We start from the raw sequence: 14,730 nt of genomic DNA, 5'->3' as shown, positions 1-14,730 counted from the left end.
GATTCACTTATTGTGAGTGGAATCTTTAAGTGCATATCTCCACTTGAAAATTCAAATGTCTCCCAAACACCCTGTGGTTCAAGGCACATGAGGCTAAAATGGCTTATTACACATATATCAAAATTTAAAATACGTACATCCTTTGACCTTTCCTTGTTAGAAATATAACATACCCTTTGGCTATACTTGCAAAAGTATACCAAATTGTATGTTTTGTAATATATAAAAGACGGTTAGCACATAATATAAAGTCCACTGACACGAGAATGGTTATATAAATTACAATAAACACAGTATAGTTAGGTATAAAATGTGCTGCTTTCGGTGCTGATATAGGAGAGCTCTGAGATACCTGATAATGAAGTGAAAAATCTAAGGCGCCAGACCATTCTGTGTGGTATGATCCAATTTGTGTACATTTTAAAAAGGTGATGTATATATGTACTAACAGTTATAAAATATCTATGGAGGAAAACCCTTTAAACTGTTAACAATGATACCTATTAGAATTTTGTTTTACAATACCCATGTATTTCTTCTTTTTCAGAAGCCACTGGAAACCTAATTTTAAATGATCATTTCTAATATTTATAGTCGGGTAATCCTTAGGAATTTTTTTAATAATAAAAGAATGACATATTAAAGGCCTGAATGCTCTGTAGATAGTCAGTAACTCTTTTGCTTCTAAGAGATCAGAAATGTTAGATGAATGAAGCTTTAGTCTACAGGGGTATCAGAGAGCCAACAACAACCATGAAAAAGAACAGACATAAAAACTGAGATACATGGAAAGATAGCAACAGACTGAGTAAGAAAGCTGATCCTAAATTAGCATGAGCAAAGGAGGATAGTTAAGGCCTTTTTGGAGAAATATCACTTAAGTCCCGAGGTATGGAGTAGCTTCCACTATATGTCTTGCAATGGAATCAGTTACATACTAGCATATATACGGGCAGGCCTGGGAGGCATGGCTGGTTCCGTTCCAAACCACCACAATAAAGAGAGCTTCACAATAAAGTGAGTTGTAATCATTTTGCTGGTGGAGGGTCTCGCCCTCAATTTGTAAAAAACCGCAACATATGTGAAGCTCAGTAAAGCGAACCACAATAAAATGAGGTATGCCTGTAGGGAGATTCATGAACTTCTAATCAATGCTACATGTTGCCGTGTGGAGTGTGTCAGAGCTGAAGGCTTCGTGGAAGAAGCTGTAAGTGAGGAAAGTCTTGCAGCGCAGAGAAGCGATCTTATGTAGCAGAGAATGTGGTTCTGCCACAGACACACGGAAGGTGGAGACACAGTGACTGCTCTCTCCACTCACCAAAATCCCTTGGTAAGTCAGAAAACCAATCTGAAACAGATGTTCTTATTGAATGTTTGGTAAGCTGGGTTGCTTTCAATTCACTTTCTGATGCATATGTCTAGTCCCTTAACTTGTAAAGCTAGGCATAAAAATAGCCTTAAGAGTCTGAATGTTGCTTACATATGACTGCTAATGCAGTCCTTGCATCTGGAGTGTGCAATGTGGATATAACTCACTTGTTTCAGGCATCTGACAAGGCTAAGAAATGCTGGGTCCAATTGGGCAAAATCACCTGATAAAAACCAACCTGGTAGAGCAGGGAATAAGAAGGGGTGGGGAGATTAAAAATAAACAATGATAATAATAATGACAATTGGTACAATTTCTCAAAAGAAATGTGACACCTAGCTATGGAACTTACCACATTTAAGTTTTGATTTGAAATTTTGATTAAGAATGTAAGCTGTTTCATAAAACAGACAAGATTTTCTTTTACTTCAGCTACTATATTATGTTTTAATCTGAAATATATTGGCACAACTAGTAGCTTCAGCCCCAGAAGGGCCAAGCGTGGAGGGCAGCCACTGCTTACTTCACCCCGACTCTGAGGCCACCAATGCCAGCTTCAATTCTGGCTGACAAGTACTTGACTGTGCAGGTATTGTGCTAGATGCTGGCATGATATTCCAGGAGAGGAACGTTATTGAACTCTGACATTATAAAATGTGATTCTCGTTTTATAATCATCCTGGTTTGCAGACCAAGAAATAGGCTGGGAGAAAGGGCAGGAGACTGGCTCCAGGTCACACAGTCACTAAGAAGCTTCTGACTCCAGTCCTAGTGCTTTGCCTTTCACGTAGCGCTGATCCTGAACTCCCCACCAGGCTTTCATTTAGGATAGTAGTTCTCAACCTGATGGGATATTACAATCACCAAGAAGCATTAACATATGCCTAGGACCCATCTCATAGCAATTAACTCAGAACCTCAGCCATGGAAGAAACCTATGGGTTCTAGCTATGAGTTAAGAACACCCTGGAGACTTCACCCTCCAAGATGCTTTCCTGCTGCCCCATTCCCCAACCCCCTCCAACTCCACGAACCTTCAGATGAAGCTGCTCAGATAACTGATGAAGAAAACTGCCTACCGATGCATCACTGCTGTCCTTGGTGAGAATCCTTGTCCCTGAATTTTAAGCCTCGGGGTTCTGCTAAATTTTACAAAATTAATGTCTTCTCGTGCTTTCTTCCTGTGCCTTCTTTATTCAACCAGGGATGGGATGCTACCTAATGCATTCCAGGGGAGGGCAAGAGAGGCTTGCCCATGACTAAGGCAAATGGGCTTTCAACTACCTATGGAAAGAACAAAGAGATCAAGTTTCTGGACTTCTACAACAAGAACAAAGAGATCAAGTACTATCATAGTGTCTCCAACTGAGTGCAGCAGAAAATCAAAACAGGACGCTGCAGGAACTGGAAAGAACCTAAAAATAAATGTGGGCAGTAGTGAAGATTAACGTGAAAGCCACAAAACTCACCGGGATCATCAAAGTGTTAGTCATCTTGTTTCTAAAGAAAATGTTATTCCTCTGGGAAAGCTCTTAATCTCGTTTGGAATATTACCAGATTATTAGGACAGTGATAATTCCAGTGCCAGGACTAAGAGCATGGCCCCATTAACTCCACTGCACAGTCTTAACTAGGTTTCACAGTTGCATAAGGGAAATTTTTTCCCCCCCAAGGAATGATTCATGACAATTTCATTGGAAGAGTATGTGAACATGATGAATAACATTATATGTCTGAATAGTCTCTCCCCTACTCCAACCAACCAACCAACCAACCAAACAAACAAACAAACAAATAAAAAAGATAAAAGATAAAAAAGGGAGGGAGAGAGAAAGAAAGGAAGAATGACATCATGACCGTCAGTTTTCCACATCCTTAGAACTAGGACTAGGAATGCCCTTTAGGATTCCAGCCCTAAACTTCTGTAGCTCATGTTATAACTCTAAGAAAGGGAGGAAACCTAAACCATAAACTGCTGGTCTTTATCTGCCCACTTCCTTCCTTTGAGTTTATCTAAAAATCCATTAGATTAATTTTTAAAACATTGTTATTTTTCTGAAAATTTCATAGTTGTTCACAGTAAGTGAAGTATTATAATCATAAGACATACTAGAGAAAGTAAATCTGAACAATATTCATGTCACAAATAGTAAGTATATATGCCTACTAGGTGAATAGGCCTGGTGTCATATCTCACTCCTATAGAAAAATGTTTACTGTTTAAAGAAACCAATCAAATATCACCACTCAAAAGAGATAGAAAAAGCAAAGATATTCCTTTCTAAATTACATCTTTTGTTAATATTTTTAAAGAGATAGATACAGACCTCCAGGAAAGTTTCTGGGGGATTTTCCAAAGGATTACAGAGCCTGAGACATCTGGTGATCTCTTTGGCAGGTGAACTTGGTGGTGTCGTAAGGGGAGTCAGCCTCCCCATCTCCCAAGTCCTTTGGCATCTGAAGTACAGTAGTTCTCAAACAAGATCAATTCACCACCACCATCATGAAATTAGTGGGATGGGTAAAGACAGACAGATAATGACTGAAGCCCTTCGATGACAGCTAACGACTTGCTAGAAAGTGCCTCTTGGCAGCTGACCAGCAATCATCTCAGAACATTGAGTCTGTAGGCTAAACACTGCCAGGTGTAAAAATTCTCTGTGCTATTATTCCTAGAAATTATTGGAAATTTATCTTCCAGGTGAATATTAAGCTCTTCTACTGTGAAGTATTTATAGATGGTGCCCAGATGGGTCCCCCTTCAAATGTGTCACGCTGGCAGCAGATGGCAGTGCCTGCGCTGCAGAGTCATCTGCTCCTCCAAAAGAAACCCCAGCAAAAAATCCACACATGCAATCTCTGAACTTATGGCCAATTTGAATTCTCTTATTTCAAAATCACCCAGGATGCTGGCTTGGCTACTCTGACAAGTGTCAGTACCCAAATGGTCTGTTCTGGGACTCTCCATTTCAAGAGTTTCCTTTTGCTCAAAGGAAGCCTGAGAATTTTCATTCTCCGGCACCTCGATGCCCAAATCAAATTTTCCCATAATTCTGCATGATGAAGCAACAGGAACTCTTTGCCCCAATTTAATCACAAAATGATTCTGAACACAAAAATATTAGCATAGATAAGCACATTTTTATGCATTTGTGCATACGAGGTCTAATTTGAAAAATAAAATCACTCTTTTCTTTAATTCTTCTATAGATCTTAGCTTGTTTCCTGTCTGGTTCCAATTTTTCCATGAATTCAGATATTTGAATAGAGAATTCAAACAGGACAACTTTGATATCGACTAGCAGGAAAGAGTAGAGATGACTGCCTTTAATTACTATACCTATAAAAATATCTATATATATAAAAGCCTAATAGGCACATTGTCCCCTCGGGAGTTCTACCCGGAGACCAGGAGTTCAATCGCTCGCTATGACGTGTGCTGACCACCAAGGGGCAGTGCAGAACAAAGGAAGGCCCTGGCCAGCAGCCAGAAGGAAAGCTCTGGTGGGCAGCCAGAAGGCCCTGATCAGCCCTGATGGCTGGCCAGGCCTGGGGACCCTACCCGGCCTCTAGTTTTATATATAAAATTTCATGCACCTTGGCCCAAGCACAAGACAAGCACATCTCTCAGTAATATTATACCTGTAAGACTTAATAAAACATTAATAATTTTAAAAATATATAATACCCATTGAAATACTATATGTGAAAATATTCCTAATATCTAAGGCATCCTCTAGATTAAGTTTAAGGTATTATTAGAGAGGCAGCCCAGTGCTAGGCAAAGAAAATCTGGCTGTTAGATTCCTAGTCTCATCTCCTCTTATCAAGTGCTTTAGGGCACGTCTCATAATTCTCACTTGTTTTATAAAATGGAGATGGCATTGTCTGATATTCTGCCTGCATCATACGTTGTCACGAGGATCACATAAGCTGATGGATGTTAAAATTACTCACTCAACAACATTATTGTTGATACCAGGACAACCTCTTTCATCAACAAATCTTTTCCTGACTACATCACTTTCATTTATTTCATATATTCTCATATATTTCAAAGCAAACACACTCATAGTAACTGTGTTCTGTGAATTTTAAGAGCTGGAAACATGCTTAAACTCTCCTACCTGCTCTGATTTTTCTCTTCTCTCCCCCCACCCCCCAAAGTCAATACATGGCTTTTATTGCATCTTTAAAATATCACAAACAGAGCTGAGGAACCATCCAGCCTCTTGCTCTTTCTATAGCTGGGTAACTTGGATCTTATTCACCAGCCTGCTAAACTGTTCCTTTTTCATAAACATAGATAACATCCAAAATTTTTCTGACATCCTTGTTTTTCACTGTTGTGGCTTTTGCTGAATCAAAGCAGCTGAATTTGATACAAGTTCCTTCCCTTAAGAATTAACTCATCTTTCTGGGCTTGAGACACTACCAAACAACAGAACAAGCAAAGCCCAACCTCATCTGAACCTTGCAGATCTATTTTTTGCCCAAGAAATTCCTAATTTCAACGAGAGAACCATTCTCCTGAATAACGACATTGAGGGAAAGTGAGCATGTACAGATCTCATCTTGTAACAGAAGTCCAGTGGAACACCCTTGATCCTGCCCTGTGCGTGTCTGCAGACAGTGTGAACAGTAGCCAGTTTCTTTCTATTTCCCATCCATTATCAGCCTGGAGCCTCTTTTTCTTTCCAAGGAGACTGAGTTCTACATTGATGTAATTGAAGTCCCTCCACAGGGTGCCTCTGGGGCCCTTCCAATAACTGCGGCTCTTCAGTGTGATGTCCATGTTTTCTGTGATGTTGACAGTCCGATTGCTGAGAATGGTCCTCATCCTCCCAGTAGATGTAGCTAAGAGTGCTGTTCTGCTTATTTTTGTGCTTTTCTTTTTTCCTCACAAAATATTTTAAAGGTTAATCTGTTAGATTTCAATATTCTGGTAACTTTCAAGAAAAGACATCTGTATGTACATTTGTCTCTTAGTAGGAAATAGTATCCAGCTACTAACAGATTAACTATTGAAAACAACAATGTTGAGTGTGACCTGGACGGTGCATTTCTTGAGGCTGAGGAGGGGTGGGGAGTTCTGGATGCAGGAAGGGAAGGATTCATGTAGGCATCAGGAGGAGCTATAATGTAGGAAGTCCAGGACCGGTGGTGCAGAACTGTGATCTCATTGTTGAACCATCAGCTTTGGAATTCAACAATGGAGAAGACTCAAAAACAGTCTAAAGAATTCTTCTAGAACCCCACAAGTACTTGCTATAATTACCAAGTAAACAAATGAGAACCAAACTTTCAGAGGCATTTAATCATTGGCTAAAAGTTCCAAAAGATAAGCTTCAGATTATCATTGAAGTGCGGGAAATGTAGCATGATGCCAGTTTACTCATTCATGATATTGAAGACAACTCAAAACTCCCACGTGGCACATCGCATCAATGGGATTCCATCTGTCATCAATTCTGCTACTTACGTATATTTTCTTGGCCTAGAGAAAGTCTTATCTCTTGATCACCCAGATGCCGTAAAGCTTTTTACCAGCCCGCTTTTGGAACTCCACCAGGGACGAGGCTAGATATTTACTGGGGGGTTAGCTACACTTGGCCCCCTGAAGAAGAATATAAAACTATGGTGCAGCAAAATACAGGTGGACTGTTTGGATTAGCAGTAGGTCTCATGCAGTTGTTCTCTGATTACAGAGAAGATTTAAGGCACTACTTGATGAACTTGGGCTTTTTTTTCCAAATTAGAGATGATTATGCTAATCTACACTCAAAAGAATATAGAGAAGACAAAAGCTTTTGTGAAAATATAACAGAGGGAAAGTTCTCATTCCCTGCTATTCATGCTATTTGGTTGAAGCCTGTAAGCACCCAGGTGCAGAAAATCTTGTGCTAGAATTGAAACCATAGATATAAAAAAAATACTATGGGAAAAAAAAGAAGATGGTGGGTGGCAGGACAGCATATGTTGTGGCAATATCTTTACTGACACAGGTCCTAGGGCAATGGAAACTAAGGAGAAAATAAACAAATGGGACTACAGCAAATAAAAAGCTTCTGCACAGCAAAAGAAACCATCAACAAAACAACAAGAAAGTCCACAACAAAACTGCAAGAAAGCCCATATTTGCCAATGTTATATCCGATAAGGGTTTAATTTCCAAACTTTATAGGGAACTCATACAATTTAACAAAAGGAAGATAAGCAATCCGATTAAAAAGTGGGCAAAGGATCTAAATAGTCATTTTTTGAAAGTGAACATACAGAAGGCCAAGAGACCTATGAAAACATGCTCAGTCACTGTGAGATGCAAATCAAGATGACAATGAGGTACCATCTCACACTTGTCAGGAGGGCTATCCTCAACAAATCAACAAATGACAAGTGCTGTCGAGGAGGTGGAGAAAAAGGAACCCTCGTGCACTGCTGGTGGGAATGCAGACTGGTTCAGCCATCATGGAAAACAGTATGGAGTTTCCTCAAAAAATTAAAAATGGAACTCCCATTTGACCAATAATCCCACTTCTAGGAATATATCCCAAGAAATCAGAAACATCAGTCAGAAAGGACATATGCACATCTTTGTTCATAGCAGCACAATTCACCATAGCTAAAATTTGGAAACAGCCTAAGTGCCCATTGGCAGATGAATGGATTAAAAAAATGTGGTACGTCTGCACAACGGAATACCATGCTGCTGTAAAAAAGAAGGAACTCTTACCATTTGCAACAGCATGGATGGAACTGGAGAGCATTATGCTAAGCGAAATAAGCCAGTTGGAGAAAGGTAAATATCACATGATCTCCTTCATTTGTGCAACATAATGAACAACATAAACTGATGAACAAAAACAGATCCAGAGAAAGAAAAGCATAGAACAGGACCATCACACTTCAGAGAGAAAGCAGGGGGAAGGTGGGGATGGAATGGGGGGAAGAGATCAACTAAAGGACTGTATGCATGCATATAAGCATAACCAATGGACACAGACATTAAGGGAGTGAGGGCATGTGCTGGGGGGTGGGGATGGCAGGGGAGAGGTCAATGGGGGAAAAAGGAAACATATGTAATACTATATGTAATACTTCAAACAATAAAGAATTTAAAAAAATACTGTGTACATTATCATGAGAATGTAGGTTCTTTTGAATACACATGGAATACTCTTAAAGAGCTTGAATCCAAAGCCTATAAATAAATTGATGTACTTGTGGGAACCCTTATCTAGTAGCTCTAATAAAAGACAAGTAAAATGTTCAAAGATGAGAATGAGTAATATTAAGCCTTTCTTGATTAGGCCTGATAGCTTATTTTAGTTGATTGTATTTTAGCCTATCTTTTAAAAAACTTGGAGCAAGCTCTTTGTCTCTAACAACTAAGTGGACAGGGGTGATGTGGGTGAAGTGATTTTCATTTAGAACCACTCTGTAATCATTGTACAAAATTGAAGGAATCAAAAGAAGTCGCATTTAAATAGGTCTAATTTGAATGTCACAGTGTATTGTGGCCAACTCTGCCATGAATGTTTCATTAATTCTGTCAATAAAAAATTCAACTTTCAAAAAAAGAAAAAAAAAGAAACCAACAACATCGACCACAAAAATACAGAAAGCATTAAAGCCCATTTAGTCACTGCTTCTCCATCTCTTCAAGTTCACAGAAATATCTCCATCTCTAATGTGACCACAACATATATGCTACCAAGCTCATGGGAGCTGAGAGTTGGTATACTTTGCACTTGCACTGGCCTAGTATTCTATCAGTCCTATCCTAGGAGCATAGTATCATTCTTTCTACAGAGGAATATATGTATTTTTAACCCTTAAAGTAGAAAAAGCTTAAAGTGTGTGTGTGTGTGTGTGTGTGTGTGTGTGTGTGTGTGTGTATATATATATATATAATTAAAGTTTATATATATGATAGCTGTATCCAATTTTCTTTGGGACATAAGGCTGGAAGTGGGCTAAACCTGTGAATTACCTTGGGCCCTTGAGCACTTTATGAATAATAGGAACTCAGTGGGTATTTGTGTACTATGACAGTTATGATTATGACTAGGATTGGGCAATAAAAACAAAATGTTCAAACAGTCTGAAGACCGAGCTATTGAACTTTCCAAATGCAAAGCCGAACTCTCCAGACTTCTACATTTCCTCAGGGGAGAAGGTCTTCTTACTTCATCATCAAATATGAGCGTATGTTGAGTATTCCCTCCATCACTGTCCCTCACTTCCAAGCCATCCCAACAATGAGGATGAGGCCTTTGAATTTTAAGGCTTTTCTCCCTTCTGGAGGAAAATCCAATTTCCATCTAATGATTGAGAGGAGAAATGAAAAGATACAGCCTAGAACACAAGTGGAGGTTAGTTGGTTTGTGTTTGGCCTTTCTGAGCTCACTTTTTGGCCTTCTCCCTTGATCTTGTTCCTTTCCCTTCCCTTACTCACATCCCTTCAAAACTCTGGGTTTCTAAATACAGATTCTTCTGCTTCTCCATCTCTTCAAAAAAAAAGAAAAAGCCCATATTTCACAATTAGATGTTAGAGGACAAATGTGATTGGAGGAGGGAATGACTGAAACTCCCTTACTCTTCCTAGAGTGTTAGGTAAGTTTTCAATGGATAGAATTGTAGATAATCCAGATCTTTAAAGAGTTCTGGACAGGAGGGGGCCAGGAGTTTTTAATCACTCATTCACTCAATCAATTATTTCCTGAGCATTATATATGTGCCAGGCGTTATTTTGGCTGAAGGAGAGGCCTAAAACTTTAGGACCTGGAGAAGTTTAGAGAGAATGTGGATGCGGCATTAGGTACTGGGTCTGCACCAAGAAAAATAAACTCAACAGATAGGTCTCACATTTCTTGCAGCTTACATTTTAAAGCAGGAAAAGAGGTAGTATGTTAGCAAATGTGTACTATACCAGATGATAGGGAGTGGGAATGGAGGTTGTTATTTTAGATACAGCATATCAATAATATAGTGACATCTAAGCAAAGAACTGAAGAAAGTGATGGAGTGAGAGGTTGTCTTACATCCCTTGACCCTGGACTTCACTGGATCCCTGGGTCAAGTTGTACCCTATTCCTTTGTCTTCTGGAGCTGGAATTGCATGAGCCACTAAGTCCCGTATGTCATCAAGAAGATTATGGTTAGGGTTCTGCCTCCAGTGGGCTGGAGTAAAACCAGAGAAATAGACGCAAGGCCAAATCTCACATTGTTCCATCTTTATTGCTCAGGGAGCAATTTTACTTAAAACAAGAGTACTAGAAGGGTCTTAGGTATTTCCCAGTCCAAACTCTTATTACCTTGGGCAATCACTTATGCTAACATCAAAAAGGTGGATTTCCTAGTTAACTAGTGGCCCGGTGCATTGTTTCATGCACTGGTGGCATTTTTCGGCCTGCCGGTTTTGGCCCAATACCAGCAGGCCAGGCTGAGGTACCCCACCGGTGCATGAATCCATGCAACAAGTCTCTAGTATGCATATAAGGTCTTTGGTTAATCTCTTCCTGCCCTTCTCTCTCCCCCTTCCCCCGAGATTCATCAGTCTGTTCCATGTTTCCATGCCTGTGTGTTGAACGTCTGCTCCCTGGTGGTCATTGTGCATCATAGCTACCAATCAAATGGTCAGACTGTTGCTTAGGCTTTTATATATATAGATGACTTTTAAAATATTGGAACCAACGAGAAATCAGAAAGTCCAAACATAGGTGGCATGTGCCTTTGATAAAAGTGCTAAAATGACTTCCTGAAATAAAGCAAAGTTTCCAACAATAAAGAGATAATAGAATGCAAGCCAACTTGATCAAAACTACCACAGCCATAGTGGTGTTGCATGGAACTATTGCGGCACAAAGATGGAAATATAGAACAAGCCAAGCAGAAAACTCAGCACCAGTATTGCACAGTCACAGCCAGCAGCAACACCAGAAAGAGATGAAGAAGTTGCCTGATAATGACTCAGCACTTGACATTATAAACTAAATCCATTTATAACTAAAGATGAAGAATTAGTGATGAGTGCGGAAGAGAGGACATGAGTACAAATGTCTGAGACTAGAATGCAATGAAGCATGAGATGAGGATGAAATCAGAACGCATCTCTGTAACTTATTGTGACTATTTATAACTATATATGTATGATAATCTGTATCAAATTTTCATTATATAATGATCTCAACCACTATCCACAAACACTTTAAGCAGCGCCATAGAAATCTCAAATTAAGGACCCCCTCCAGGTATTGTTACATATAAATATCAGAGCTAGTAAACATTTGAACATTGTGATAATAATCCAGTATCCAACATGAACAAAATCAGAGAGCACAGCTATCCCTTTGGAAAATTCTGATTTTTATCAGCTTGCTTATATCTGGGCTTATTCTTTTTTTATTATTATTCTCGGAGACTTTATCCATCCAGACAGCTGGTTTATTTCAAAAGGAGAAAGTAAGCCACCCACCAATGACTGTAATTGGGAAAACTGACAATAGCAAGTGTTGGTGAGGATGGGGAGCAACTAGAACTTTCACTTGTTGTTGGTAGGAGTGTAAATGGGTACAAACCCTTTGGAAAGCGATTTGCCAGACTAAGAAAATTCTCTCCTAGGTGTATACCCCAAAGAAACGCCAACATAATGTGCACTAAAAGACAGGTATAAAAATGTTCACCTCAGCATTATTTATAGCCCCCAAATAGGCACAATCCAAATGTTTACCTAGAATACAGTGAAATAAAAAGTATAAATGAAGTACTATACAGTAAGGAGAAAAAGGAACTATGGCTATAAGCAAAAACATGGATGGTCCTCACATATATAATGCTGGATTAAAGAAAGCATACACAACACCACATATTGTATGATTCTGCTCATATGAAGTTTAAATCCAGGCAAAATTAATTTGATGATAGAAGTCAGAATAGTGGTTACTTAGGGGGAGATAGTGAATGGGAAGGGGCTCAGAGAGAAGCTGCCAAGGTGTTGGTGATGTTCTATAATCTTGATCTGGGTGGGGACCACATGACTGAGTTCACTTCATTTAAAAAAACATTCACCTCTACTTTTAGGATTTGCGAATTTTTCTGTACATGATATGCTGCAAATAAAAAGTTGATAACAAAATTCCATGCTCACTAGGTGCCAAGTGATTTTTAGATGCAAAGGATGAAAAAAAGAGGGAAACAGAAGGAACTTATTGTCATGGAGCCAATATTCCAGTGGAGAGAGGGGAAAATGCATAAAAAAGAGCTTAACATTTTCATAGTGTGTTCAGTGCCAAATAAAACTGGGTGAGATAACAATGACTAGAGATTTGGGACAGGAAGATCTGCTGAGGTTAGAAAAGGCTTCGGAGAGGAGGGGACACATGAGCTGATGAGAAAGAGCCAGTCCAGACAAGACCTGGAGAAGAACCTAGACAACAGCACAGCAGGACCTCACGTATGCCCAGCTCATTCCTGCTGTGTTCGTGCCCACAGGGGGTGAAATGAAACGCAGTTCAACAGTGGGCAGGAACTACGTCTTGTAGGGCCTTTGAAGTGTTTCTATGTTATAGGGATAATAATATTACTAATTAATAATAAATCATAAAATAGATTTTATTTTCGCTACACTGCATAGGTGCTTGTGAAATTTAAGCAGGGGAGTGACATGATATGATTTATGTTTTTAATGAAAATTTAGACTGTGTGAAGAATGGGCTGTAATATAATAAGACACAGTATAACAATAATATTAACAGTTAATAAGTGTATAATTATTATATTACATAATAATAAGAATTTACCATTATATTGTATAAGAAATCTACCAGGGAGAATATTTAGAAGGATATTATATCTCTCATTGCCAAATGAGATGATGATGGCTGGTACATGGTAATAGTGGATATGAACAGAAAAAAGTAGATCAATTTGGTATGTATTTGGTCAGTACAGCTGCTTAGACACCCTGGCAGAGTTCTACATAGATATATTAGATATGAGATGCCTATGAGACATTCAAGTGAAGATGAAGTAGCTTTTAAATATATTTTATTGATTTTTTACAGAGAGGAAGGGAGAGAGATAGAGAGTTAGAAACATCGATGAGACAGAAACATTGATCAGCTGCCTCCTGCACACCCCCCACTGGGGATGTGCCCGCAACCAAGGTACATGCCCTTGACCGAAATCGAACCTGGGACCTTTCAGTCCGCAGGCCGACACTATATCCACTGAGCCAAACCAGTGAGGGCATGAAGTAGCTTTTAGATAAAGGACCAATTGGAGTTTAGGGAAGAGATCAGGACTGGAAACTTCAATTTGGGAGTTATCTGATATTTAAACATGGCTTAATGAGATGCGATCTTTTATGGAGAGAATGTAAATAAAAGAGAGAAGGAAACACACAACTGGGCCCTAAGACACTTCAACTTTTGTAGGTCGGATACGAGGAGGTGGAATAAGGTGTTGCTGAGAAGCTGTGGGGAGATGTCATAGGTCCATAAGAGGTAAAGAGGATGCTGATGGTGGGTTATCAAGAACTTTCTACAAAGGACCTCCAGAGCCAACCTAAGTAGATGAGGGTTAAGTCAAAGATTACTCCCTGTATTGAGCCTTTGAATAGGACAGCGATGGCGAACCTATGACACGCAAACTCATTTTTTTGGTTGATTTTTCTTTGTTAAATGGCATTTAAATATATAAAATAAATATCAAAAATATAAGTCTTTGTTTTACTATGGTTGCAAATATCAAAAAATTTCCATATGTGGCACGGCACCAGAGTTAAGTTAGGGTTTTTCAAAATGCTGACATGCCGAGCTCAAAAGGTTCGCCATCACTGGAATAGGAGGTACATAGGCCATCCTGACTGGGGAGTTTAATGAGCTTCATGAAAAAACATGTGCGGGGGCAGGGGGAGCTGGGGGGGAGGGAAGAGGGGTAGGGGAGGCCAGGGGAATGTCAATGGGGGAAAAGGGAGGCATATGTACTACTATTTGTAATACTTTAAACAATAAAATAACATTAAAACAAAACAAAAAACACAATTTAATAAAAGCTTATATACTTTGGAAAATTTAGAAAATAGGATAAATCTGTCATGATCCTATCAACATGATACAAACATTATAATTTTATTACCTTCCAGTGTTTCTCATTTTCTGCTCATAGCTAAGCTTAGAGTACCCAGGTAGTGTAGTCCACTTAGGTACATTTCTTACTTCCATTAGCTGCAATTTGTCCATGTTCCTGCATAGTCTTCATGAATCCCTTATTAAATATCTGCAAAATGTCTCCTTGAATGCTTGCACTCTAATTTATCACTCCCTTCTTTTTACGCTTCTCTCCAGATTGCTTTTAAT

The 14,730-nt window shown here is 39.2% G+C and overlaps 1 protein-coding gene and 2 pseudogenes across 7 annotated transcripts in view; 1 reads left to right on the top strand and 2 right to left on the bottom strand.

The window, feature by feature from the left end:
- ELOVL6 (ELOVL fatty acid elongase 6) overlaps positions 1–14,730 on the bottom strand; it is a 145,739-nt gene that overhangs the window by 18,816 nt on the left and 112,193 nt on the right. The gene's annotated exons all lie outside the window — the stretch shown is intronic.
- LOC118667448 lies at positions 2,656–8,658 on the top strand (annotated as a pseudogene).
- On the bottom strand, positions 5,527–6,544 carry LOC118672976 (annotated as a pseudogene).

Source organism: Myotis myotis, unplaced genomic scaffold, assembly GCF_014108235.1.
Source record: "Myotis myotis isolate mMyoMyo1 unplaced genomic scaffold, mMyoMyo1.p scaffold_m19_p_1, whole genome shotgun sequence".
Classification (NCBI taxonomy): domain Eukaryota; kingdom Metazoa; phylum Chordata; class Mammalia; order Chiroptera; family Vespertilionidae; genus Myotis; species Myotis myotis.
The sequence above is the reverse complement of the archived record's forward strand: the minus strand, read 5'-3'. Positions and strand labels throughout refer to the sequence as shown.